The sequence below is a fragment of the Pogona vitticeps genome, chromosome 3 (assembly GCF_051106095.1).
Source record: "Pogona vitticeps strain Pit_001003342236 chromosome 3, PviZW2.1, whole genome shotgun sequence".
Classification (NCBI taxonomy): domain Eukaryota; kingdom Metazoa; phylum Chordata; class Lepidosauria; order Squamata; family Agamidae; genus Pogona; species Pogona vitticeps.
In genome coordinates, this window is record NC_135785.1 from 96,384,485 (window position 1) to 96,397,386 (window position 12,902).

Sequence of the window (12,902 nt, forward strand, 5' to 3'; positions counted from 1 at the left end):
GTGTTTCCCCCTCATAAATGGTTACTATAAAAATAGGTTCCTGTTTTAAGACACACATGCTAAAGAATATCCTATCAATATCAGTGGACCTCATCGTTGAAACTAAGCCTATACTATAGCAAGCAGAATGTATATTTCCTGTGACTAATCACTTTTCCCTGCCACATTAGGATTTCTGTAGAGATATGTGCCTTGACTATCAGATATATAAATTAAGCCCATGTTTACCTCCTAATGACCAATAAAAAACAAAGCATGCTGAAAACTAGATACATACGTCAGGAAAAGCGCATGCTATGATAAACAGACATCTTCCATCACTTGTGGGAAAAACAAAAACAAAAGTTATAAAGTAAGATAAACTTGGTATCGAATTTGACCCTAAGTAATCTAAGATTAGAGATCTTAGATTACTCAGGACCCGTTGTACAAAGTACACTTTGTGGCACCATAGGTGCCACACAGATCCATTTCCCACCCCATTGGCTGGCTGGGCCACTTATCTTTCATCTCACACTGCTTCATCTCCAGCAGCGCTCCAGTCCAGGTAGGAGCCAATGCTGCCCATCCCCACCTCCTTTGGCAGCTGACCACTCACTGGTTGCAGAGGCAGAATCCCTATCCTGCCTCCTCATCAGAGTGGTCAACTACCAGAGGAGGTGGGGACAGGCAGCCTGGATTGGAGTGCCACCAGAGATGAAAGACCCTGGTGGAATGCAATGAAAGGTAAGTGGTAAGTGGTCAGCAGACCTACAGCATGGGAGGGGGACTCACGCAGAATCTGTGGTGCTGCCACACAGTGTACTTCAAACCCATCTCTAACTAGGGTTTATAAGTGACAAAGCCTGGAAATACAGAAGTCCTCTACTTTGGAATGGCATACTTAAAATCTAAACTATATTCTCCAAATTATATTCAGATTTGGTAGTGAAAAATAATTTCTGATAACCAACAGAAATATAGCAAAGTTGCATGCAAACTGTCTTTCCCTTTCCACGAAGAAGATGCAGACGCAGCATTAAGATTTTACAGTATAAGGGTAGGGTGACCAGATGAAAAAGGGGGGAGGGCTCCTGTACCTTTAATGGCTGTACGGTAGAGGAAATTTCAGCAGGTGTAGCTTGCATTAAAACCTGAAGCTGCTGAAGCTTCTTCTTCTGAGCAACTATTAAAGGCCTGTGAATCCTGTTCTTCTTTGTCATCTAATCAAGCCTATATCAAACAGCATTATTTCCTAGAAAAACAAGGCACTGCAGATCTTCTGTAAATTAAATACTGCTTGGTCCCATTTTGCTAACAACTGTGCACACATACTCTGCTAGAATGGTTCTCTACGTCCTATCCAGCAGCTACCATAATTAAACTATCCTTTCTAATGCTGCTGCCTAAAACTATTTTGATTTGCATAAACCAAAGGATTTTGGTCATAGTCTTTGTCTCGCTCCTGCTCCCCAAAAAGTCTACTCTAGATTTCTCTCCCTTCCCCATGGAGGTTCTGTTATTTGCCAATTACCTTTCTTTTCCTTTATCTATCAGCCTCCAGAGGGCATAATAATGGCAAGTGGATCCCAGTTAGAAAAACAGTTGATTTTTCACTAGTTTTGGCTGCTTACTCAAGTTACATTTTTGGTTGTCATAGCAACTGTTATTTGTTGATTACTAATCTTGACATGCTACTGAATAAATTTTGTTACCAAATCTCTCTCTCTCTCTCTCTCTCTCTCTCTTTGTGTATACAAACCCTTCTAAAACTTAAAAAAGAAAGCATTATTAAAGAACTCAGTGAGAAGGAGTGGGAGCTTATATGGATGTCTAGCCTCAGAACTCCCAAGGTCTTAAAAAAGGGTTTGATCGGCAGCTACCAATAGAAGGTAGTAGTTGAATGTTACGACCTTTCTTTTGATAAAATACATTGACCGGCACAATGCGTATCTGTTTGCTACGAAGAGACTCCTGTACAAATGGATAATGAGATTGCTGGATCCGGTATTGCTCATACAATGCCTGTAATTTCATTTCAAAATGAACAAAGAATTGGCTTGTTCTTGAAAATTATTGTTGTAGCTGAAACCTCACCACTTTCAGGGCTATCAGCAAAAAAGGAAAGAGGGACTCAACTCCTTCAGATCCTTCCCTTGACACTGTTTACCTCCAAGGAGGCCTACTTCTCACATTGCCAATATTTTGTTATAGCTACAACAAACAAGGTCTTCTGCATCACTTCTTCCATGCCAGGAAAGGAAAAATGAAAGGAAAATATGGGGTTTATGTTCACATAGGAAGGAAAAGCATATAGCTGATAAATTTGTTCTGTCCATGTTTCATTTGGGTTTACCAAATTCACATTTCTCAGTCCTACACACGAACCAGAATGACGTTATGTGGCAAAGTTTTACGGATTCACAATATAGTTTGTCAGTCAACATGAAACCAAACATCCAGAAAAATGTGCATAATTGGGAATGTGTGTGCAAAATGCATATATTAGGGGGCTTGTGCACATTAGAAAAATGTGCATGAATATCTGTATGCATTTTTGCAACTTTTTTTAAAATTGTAAACTGATGTGGAAATATGGCCAAAAGCACGTGTCTCTTTAAAAAGAACAAACTATACAGCAATGAACTTGACAAATCCATCCATTTCTAGAAGGAACGTGAGGATGGGGCCTCATGGAATCTGGAGTTTCCATACGTCACCAAGACCTCATGAGAACTAACGAAAATAACATTTTACCCCCAACCATTCTCGCGGTGTCCTATTGACGCATAAATCAAATCATACTTGGATCAGGAATGATGCCGTCTGCAATCTGAAAATTAGGAGACCATTTTCTGGGGCAACTGTGAACCCAAGCAATTTGATCAGACTATCTCCCTTAGCATTTATCACAGTAATGGTTGGATGAGAGTCTCAAATGGCTTTTATCAGCTCTGATAATCTGATCCCTGTATATAAAGATCCACTTCTTTTCATGGATCTGGAGATTAATTCACCATCTGATTTTTCTAAACCATGAATGTGAGATTAGAAAACAGGCAAAGAGACGCTATGATAAAAGGTATGTGTGACAAACCCAGACCTACTGGGATCTATCACACAGTTACTAAGCTGCCACCAACCATTCCCTATAATAAGTCACACAGACCAGGGATGGATTTTTAAACAATAAAAGAATAAGGTTTATTTTAAATACAAACAGGGTAAATAAAACAATCAGGTGAATAAAATAAAGTAACGTGGCTTATTCTCACACACACAAGCATACAGTTTGGTTCACCTAGAACCTTTAACTTAAAGCACAGACCCTGAACCCATCAGTTCTGGCTAACCCACAGACACCTGAACTTATCAGGTTGGTACTCTGACACACAGTAGTACCCTGTCAGACACCCAGACTCCCACAACAGCTTCTTCTTCCCCAGCTGCTGCTTCGTCCCAACCCAGTGTCTCACAGTCTGTCTCAGCATCTACTCTTCACCACACAGGCATCACATATTTATACAGTACAGCCCCTCCTCCTGATGTCCCGCCTTCCACTCCCCATAGGATGGAACTTTCCCTCCAAACCCATGACAGACAGGTAACATCAGTGCTGTTATGTAACACCTCCCCTCTTTAAAAGTTGTTTTGTAGGGGGAAAGCTAAAAGTGCTTTTCACCAAAAAACAACCTGCATAAAATACACAACAACATTTATACATACCATATAATACTTACATATACTTACACTCCAAGTTAACCATAGCAAATATGCATTTAAACATTTTACCATATACAGTACATCAATTTACCTTTATTAATACCAACCAAATTCAAAACCAGGTACATTTTAACTTTTTGTTTTCATTATATACATATAGTCCATGTTCTTTCGCCGTCTTCAGTCTTCAGGTCTTCTTGATAAGGCGTCAGCAACACAGTTCACTGACCCTCTGACCACCTTCACTTCAAAGTCATAGTCCTGTAGGTTTAAAGCCCACCTCATAAGTTTGCTATTGTGGGTTTTCATTGTCTTTAACCATTGCAATGGTGAATGGTCAGTACACAGAATAAAATGTCTTCACCAGATGTAAGGCTTGGCCTTCTGGATCGCGTAGACTATGGCCAAACACTCCTTCTCCACGGTTGCCAAATGTCTCTCACCTTTTTGAAGTTTCCTACTCAGGTAGGACACTGGATGCTGGTCACCATTCTCATCCTCTTGGCACAGAACTACTCCTACCCCGCTGTTAGACGCATCGGTGTAGATGATAAACTCCCGGTCGAAGTCTGGAGCACGCAGGACAGGATAGTTGATTAACGCCTCCTTCAACCTCTGGAACGCCGCCTCACAGTCGCTGGTCCACGGGATGCGGTCATCAGCCGTCTTCCTCGTCAGATCGGTCAGCGGAGCCGCAATCTCGCTAAACCTCGGGATGAACTTTCTGTAGTAGCCCACCAACCCAAGAAATGATTTGACCTTTTTCTTGGTGTTGGGTCTAGGCCAATCACGAACAGCTTCTATTTTGGCCTCCAGGGGTTTTATCATTCCTCCCCCTACCATGTGACCCAAGTATTTTATTTCTGGGCTACCCAGCTGACACTTGCTGGCCTTTACTGTTAGCCCTGCTGCACTTAACCTCTGCAGCACTAACTCCAGGTGTATCAGGTGATCTTCCCAGGTATTACTGAAGATCCCTATGTCGTCAATGTAGGCCACTGTAAAGTCACTGAGCCCTACCAAGGTCTGGTCCATCAGCCTTTGGAATGTGGCTGGTGCATTTCTGAGACCAAAGCTCAGGACTCGAAACTCATAGAGACCAAAAGGGCTGCAAAAGGCAGTCTTTTCTTGATCCCTGGGATCAATTCTTAATTGCCAATATCCCTTTACCAGGTCCAATGATGAGATGAACCGACAACCCCCTATGGTTTCAATCAGGTTGTCTAGCCTGGGCATTGGGTAGGCATCAGGAGTGGTTACACGGTTTAATTTCCTGTAATCGACACAAAACCTAATGCTCCCATCAGGCTTGTCCACAAGGACTATTGGAGAGGACCAAGGACTAGAAGAGGGGACGATTATGTTCTCCCTCAGCATTTCGTCCAGCTCCTTCCGCACCTTGTCCCTATAGGGTCCCGTTACTCGGTATGGGGATACTGCCTGCGGGGGTGCATCCCCTGTATGGATCCGATGCATCACTCCCTTCACTATCCCCGGCTTGTTGGAAAACACCTGTTGATATTTACTAAGCAGCATTTTTAATTCTTGCTGCTGGTCTTGGGTGAGTGCAGGACTGATCTTTACCTCCTCTGGGTTGTATTTTACTTCCCCTCTACCCTCCCAGAAGGGTAAGTCAGCTTCCTCACTCTCAGCTGCTTTTATCGCGAATAAAACCCTCTGTTCCCCTCTGTAGTAGGGTTTTAGGGCATTCACGTGAACCACCCTCCTTGCTCGGTTCTCCTCCTGCTCTATTAGGTAGTTCAGGTCTGACATCTTGGAAATGACCCTATATGGTCCTGCCCATTTGAGCTGCAGTTTATTCTCTCTGCAGGGCCTAAGCCAGAGCACTTCCTCCCCTGGGTCAAAGTGCCTCTCTCTAGCTTTGCGGTCATACCATGTTTTCTGTTTGACCTTCTGCGCTTGCAGGTTTTCTGCTGCCAGCTCTAGATTTCGCTTTAGGTCATTCATCAAGGTGTCTATGTATGTCACAACATCTTGTGGGTCATCCTGGGTGACCTGCTCCCAAATTTGTTTGATCAAATCAAGGGGCCCTTTCACCCCTAAGTGTGCAGCAAACATGTCAGAGTGACCCCTTTTTAAAATCATGGGGCGATACTTTTCAGGTACCACCAGCTGACTTCTGATCCCATCTCCCCCTTTTGAGATATTCCTCAGGGTTTCTCTATATAAAATCCCCTTTTCCTCCAGAAATCTCACTGGGGTTTCAGGTGTTAGCTGGGCGTCAGTCACCTGTTCAAAACACTTTTGGAGAGTGGCGTCTGCCTTCTGCTCCTGTCCAAATCTGCTGTCTGTGGTTAAGGTTTCCACCACAGCTTCTGAACTTCCCCCACCTGCTTCCGTCTCTGGCTCATCATTACCCCCCTGAACTGTCCCTGTGGTGGCTTGTGAGCGTGTAATCACTAGCACCCGTTTCACATGTTCAGCCAGGTCATTTCCCACGAGCACGGCTGCTGGCAGAGTCGATGAAATCGCTATCCGCCAATCTCCCCTCCAGCCTTGAAAGTTGACAGGTACCTCTGCTACTGGCAGAGAGATTACCTGCCCCTCAATACCTGCTACCTTTATGCTCTCATTTGGGATTATAAACTCCCTAGAGATGATATCTGGATGGCACAGGGTTACCTGGGAACAAGTGTCCCGCAGTCCCCTATACTGACGGTCAAGTATTCCTACGTCCACCCCTGCTGTCTCAAACAACTGAGAATCTGTTTTTATCAGCAAGCAGCGCTTTACCTCCCCAAGAGGACCATTTTCCTCAGCCTGATCAGCAGAGGTAGCTGTTCCAGACTGAGTAGTCATGGCAACAGGCTCCCTCTGTGACAATGAGCTTTGCTCTTTCTGGACACAGAACACAGCTTTTGGCTTGGTCCCACTAGAATTCTGAGGCACCATTCCTTTTAGCTGCTTTAATTTCTCACACTCTGAGATTAGATGACCCTTTCCCTGACAGAAATAGCATTTTCTGGTATATTTTGATTCTCTCTCATCTTGTTTTGGTTTTCCCTCCAAAATCTGAGGTCTTGGTTTCATGTCTGAGGGCTTCCCTTCACCATGGGCCCCTCCCCCTTGCTGGCTTTTCCCTGGTCCCTGAGAGTACTTGCTGTAGGTTTCTTTGGGTTTACCTACAGATTTCCCCTCACCCAAGGGCTTTCTTATTTGGGAGATAAAATCTGCGATCTCTGCGGCTGCTGCCACAGATTTCGGTTTCCTTTCCCTCACCTGGAATTTCAATTCCCCCTGCAGGACTGAATAGAACTGTTCCAGGGCTATCAAGTCTTTAAGCTGCTCATAGGTCTCTATTCCCTCCTGCGATAGCCATTTCTCAAGCAGCCTCACCAATTGGGCCCCCACTTGGGTAAAAGTCTGTTCTGGTTTTTTAGTGAGGGACCTGAATCTTTGTCTCAGCTGCTCTGCATTTATCCCATGTCTTGCAAACACCAGTTTTTTAAACTCTGCAAAATCTTTCATCAATTCCTCAGGCATCTCGGCATAAACCTCAGCCAGGCTACCACTGATTAAAGACCGCATGATGGTCATCTTCTCAGTTTCCCTCACTGAGAAGTCCACAAACGCTCTTTCCACTAAGGAAAAGAACACCTCAGGACAATCTCCCTTGTGGTACACAGGGAATTTCTTCAGGTCAGCCTTAGACAGTTGGCCTCCCTCAGAATCCCTATTGTTATTATTGTTCTGGTTCATCAGTTCCAGTTTTCTTAATTCAAACGCCATTCTTTCTTTCTCCAGAGCAATTTTCTCTCTCTCCCTCTCTAGTTCAAATTGCCTTTGTTTCTCCCTTTCCTCTCTTCTTTCTCTCTCTAATCTTTCCTCCATTTCCCTCACCCTCAGTTCATGCTGTTGGGCTAGGAGTATTTTTCTGAGTTCTGGGTCCTGCTCTCCTGTGCTGTCACCTTGCACTGAGCCAAATTCATCCTCAGAACCTTGGTCAATCTGGGGGTCTTTCACCTCACTCATGTCTGCTACTTGGCTTCGAGTCAAGGGCATACCCCCCCTCAGAACAGGCTGCTTTAAAAAGTCAAGCCTCAAAATAAAACGACCACTTTTTTTCCTTCTTGCCTCAGAACCAGCTCTCCCTAGAGATTGCTGCTGTTCTTCAGCACTAAAGTTGCAACAGTATCGAGTCAGAGCCTACCCCCCTCTGCTGGGCCTCTCAGCTGGCAAGCTAGCTCACTGTTGCTACGCAGATTTGCCTCAGCTTTTCCCGCCAAAACTAGGCTGCCTCAGAGCACCTAAATCTAAGTCTCCCCAGTTGGCACGTTCTTCTACTAGTGCACCTCCCCGTGAGGTACACCTAGAAGATTACCTACGCGCCTCAGACTGTCCCTGACTAGACCCCCCTTGCTCTGGGCACACTTGCCAAGGCTTTGCTGGACCGCTGGACAACTGGACCAGTCGTATCCCACACGCTGGACACCAATCAATGTGACAAACCCAGACCTACTGGGATCTATCACACAGTTACTAAGCTGCCACCAACCATTCCCTATAATAAGTCACACAGACCAGGGATGGATTTTTAAACAATAAAAGAATAAGGTTTATTTTAAATACAAACAGGGTAAATAAAACAATCAGGTGAATAAAATAAAGTAACGTGGCTTATTCTCACACACACAAGCATACAGTTTGGTTCACCTAGAACCTTTAACTTAAAGCACAGACCCTGAACCCATCAGTTCTGGCTAACCCACAGACACCTGAACTTATCAGGTTGGTACTCTGACACACAGTAGTACCCTGTCAGACACCCAGACTCCCACAACAGCTTCTTCTTCCCCAGCTGCTGCTTCGTCCCAACCCAGTGTCTCACAGTCTGTCTCAGCATCTACTCTTCACCACACAGGCATCACATATTTATACAGTACAGCCCCTCCTCCTGATGTCCCGCCTTCCACTCCCCATAGGATGGAACTTTCCCTCCAAACCCATGACAGACAGGTAACATCAGTGCTGTTATGTAACAGTATGTTAATAGCCATTTTTAATTGGTGTAAATCACAGACACCAATGATTAGACTGATAATCACAATGCTCAACTGGGTATAAATTGCAAGCAGCGACTGCAACATTTTATCTATATATACTGCAAACAATTTTTCTGAAATTGAATGCTGGTCAGATTGCAAGACAGCATACTGTGGTGGCCTGCTACACACTTACATAATTCCTTTATTACTGTCAGCAGGTGTTTGACTGAGTTAATCCACATACAACTGCTAAAAATAATTTCTCTATTAAAATGTCATGTCTTACATGTTAACTGGCCTCTAGTCAGGCTATCAGGCCACAGATATTGCCCTTAAAACACTGCTGCTATTTTCTCAGCCACTGAGCTGTGAATGTGAAGAACAATTTGCTCAATTTGAATATTACAACTCACAGTGCTCTCCAACATTCAGAATACTGTAACAGTCACCTTTAATGGAGACCTTTCTCTGGAAAAGTTTAGTCTGTTTTATTTTGTTTTTTAAATCTTGGCTCCCACACCCGTCGTCATTTAGTCATTTAGTCGTATCCGACTCTTCGTGACCCCACGGACCAGAGCGCGCCAGGCCCTCCTATCTTCCACTGCCTCCCGGAGTTGTGTCAAATTCATGTTGGTTGCTTCACAGACACTGTTCAGCCATCTCATCCTCGGTCGTCCCCTTCTCCTCTTGCCATCACACTTTCCTAACATCAAGGTCTTTTCCAAGGAGTCTTCTCTTCTCATGAGATGGCCAAAGTACTGGAGCCTCAGCTTCAGGATCTGTCCTTCCAGGGAGCACTCAGGGTTGATTTCCTTTAGAACTGATAGGTTTGTTCTCCTTGCAGTCCAGGGAACTCTCAAGAGCCTCCTCCAGCACCACAATTCAAAGGCATCAATTCTTCGGCGGTCTGCTTTCTTTATGGTCCAGCTCTCACTTCCATACATCACAACAGGAAAAACCATAGCTTTGACTATTCGGACTTTTGTTGGTAAGGTGATGTCTCTGCTTTTTAAGATGCTGTCAAGATTTGTCATCGCTTTCCTCCCAAGAAGCAGGCGTCTTATAATTTCGTGGCTACTGTCTCCATCTGTACTGATCATCGAGCCCAAGAAATTAAAATCTGTCACTGCCTCTATATTTTCCCCTTCAATTTCCCAGGAGGTGATGGGACCAGTGGCCAGGATCTTAGTTTTTTTGATGTTGAGTTTCAGGCTGTTTTTTGCACTCTCCTCTTTCACCCTCATTACAAGGTTCCTTTAATTCCTCCTCACTTTCTGCCATCAGAGTGGTATCATCTGCATATCGGAGGTTGTTGATATTTCTTCCGGCAATCTTAATTCCGGCTTGGGATTCCTCCAGTCCAGCCTTCCGCATGATGTATTCTGCATATAGGTTGAATAAGCTGGGGGACAATATACAGCCTTGCCGTACTCCTTTCCCAATTTTGAACCAATCAGTTGTTCCATATCCAGTTCTAACTGTTGCTTCCTGTCCCACATATAGGTTTCTCAGGAGATAGACAAGGTGGTCAGGCACTCCCATTTCTTTAAGGACTTGCCATAGTTTGCTGTGGTCCACACAGTCAAAGGCGTTTGCATAGTCAATGAAGCAGAAGTAGATATTTTTCTGGAACTCTCTGGCTTTTTCCATAATCCAGCGCATGTTAGCAATTTGGTCTCTAGTTCCTCTGCCTCTTCGGAATCCAGCTTGTACTTCTGGGAGTTCTCGGTCCACATACTGCTGAAGCCTACCTTGTAGGATTTTGAGCATAATCTTGCTAGCGTGTGAAATGAGTGCAATTGTACGGTAGTTGGAGCATTCTTTGGCACTGCCTTTCTTGGGGATTGGGATGTAGACTGATCTTTTCCAATCCTCTGGCCACTGTTGAGTTTTCCACACCCAACAACATCCAAATATGTTGAATTCATGTGTATGCTTGTATTGACAGCAAAGACAGGAAAAAACAAATTCATGTATTTAGTATTTCCAGTTTATCCATAGCTGCTTTCCTACTTTATAGTTCCCAGTGGGGCTTAGGACAAAATTACAATGAAACAATCTAAACAATAAAACACTCATAGGATTGCAAAAGACCAAGAAAAGTGCTGTTTCCTTTTTTATTATGAAAAGTATTTATTGCCCACTCTTCTATGGCATTTGCCATGCCCAAGGGGTTTACAACAATAACATCCAAAAGAAATTAAATGAACAACAGCATGAGAGATAAACACAGAAAGAACAAAGATAGGTGAAGTGTATGAGTGAGACAGTTACCAGTCAAAAGAAAAGAAAAGAAAAACTGATAGACCTCAGCATGTGAAGAACCCTTATGAGTAAATCATCCCTATATGGTTACAGAAGAGTAGTTTATATTGTTGCACTTGAATTCACTCCCTTCCATCCACAAGAATAGTTATGGCTCTTGTGATGCTCAAGTCTCCCTAAGGAGCACATGGCATTCAGGCAGAGAGTTCCACAGTCCACAAATCTACCACTTTACATTCAGGCAAGTCCTCAACCTTCAGCAGTGCATAGCATCTGTGCCTTGAACAAGCCTGACCCTTAAAGAACACTTTACTAAGCAATTTGCAAGTACTTCAACATGGGCTTTGTGATTCCTTAGAACTCACAACAGCTCATTTAAATAAGACTTCTCTATGGTAGCTAATCAATGACCTTTTGCCTCTCTTCTGGATTTAGCCAAACCTTGTTGGTCCAAGAGACTAGTCCTCAGTTAGGATTTTTATAATTATTTTTATTAAGAAAATATAGTTTCATAGAACCAGTTCGTTTGCTTAAGCATAGCATAAAGACATGTTAAAAGAGTTGCATTAGTTAAAACAATTATCACCTATTAAAATAATAAACACCACAAAGCTGAGCTAAAGTGGGCTAACCCCACCTCCTTTCTTACCATGCCACATTCTGTACCATTCAATCCATTAAATTACATAACTCAATCCATCATGAACTTCTCTTAGGAAAAAAGTCCTCCCAAACATAACCCATTGTCTATTTTTCTACATTTCCTGGACCTCCTCCTTCATGGCTGTAAACCAATTAACTCCAAGAGGCGTAACTGTCCACTCTGCCTCCAATTCTCATGGAGATGCAGGTGGGTTATCTCCTTTCCAATTAGACAGGAATTTGTTGGGTCTTCGTACTTTTGGGCCTCTTCGACCTTTCACTCTTACCAGGATTCACTCTGTACCAGCCTGGCTGTAAATTAGGAAAAACAGCCATTCAGCCTTTACCACATTCCCATGTCTTCAACTCCTTTCACTTTGAAAACCTGACTCCATTTTCTCTCCTCCTCATTGACTACAAGTCCCACTCTCCTTCAATATCATCACAGCTCTCTCCTAAAGAATCCTGGGATTAGTCGTTTGGTGAGGTAGTTAAACTTCTCTGCTGTTGTTCAGAAGAAAGCCCCAAGAACACTCTAGCAAAGAATTTTAAGTACCTCACAAAAGAACAGATTCCATGACCCAATAGTATAGTAACATAGTTGTTTAAAGTGGCATCAGACTGGTATCATTGTACAGTGCCGATGCACTTGTCTAAGGACAGGTGGAATGTGAAGGACTGGAAGACAGGAACAAAGAGTTTCAAAGGAGTCAATAAAGAGGCTTCAACAAGCAGGAAACTAAAAATCTAAAGCCAGAGCTTCCAATGACCCAGCTGAAAATGTCCATACAGAAGGGAGCCCTGACTGAGGCTGAAAATGCACAGGATCAAATCAGAATGAAGCCTGATCCTGAGAAAAGTGTCAAGAAAAAATCTCTGGGGAGAGCTCAGATTGATTTCACTGGATTCTATTGACGCACCACTCACTTGACCAAGGAGCCCTTTTGCATTCCAGGCATGGCAAGGGGAGTAGAGTGCTTTATTTACTAGAAGTGGCCGTGTTCTAGAAACTTCTTGCTTTTTCTTTTAAGTAGTTAAATGGGGTATTTATCACCTTTAGGGATGTGTGTGTGTGTGTGTGTGAGTTCTAAGGCCTGCTACTGTCTGAGGCAGGGTACATTTATAACAGGGCGAGAGTTGGACAAGGAGTAGAGTGAATGGTTCCTAAAGGAGATGGGAAGAAGGAAGGCCAATTGTTCCTACACACCTATTTTCAAAAAGGTGAGCATGCTGTATAGTACTCCCCATCCAAGGCCATAGCCATTTGCTTTCTACATTTTCAGTTTT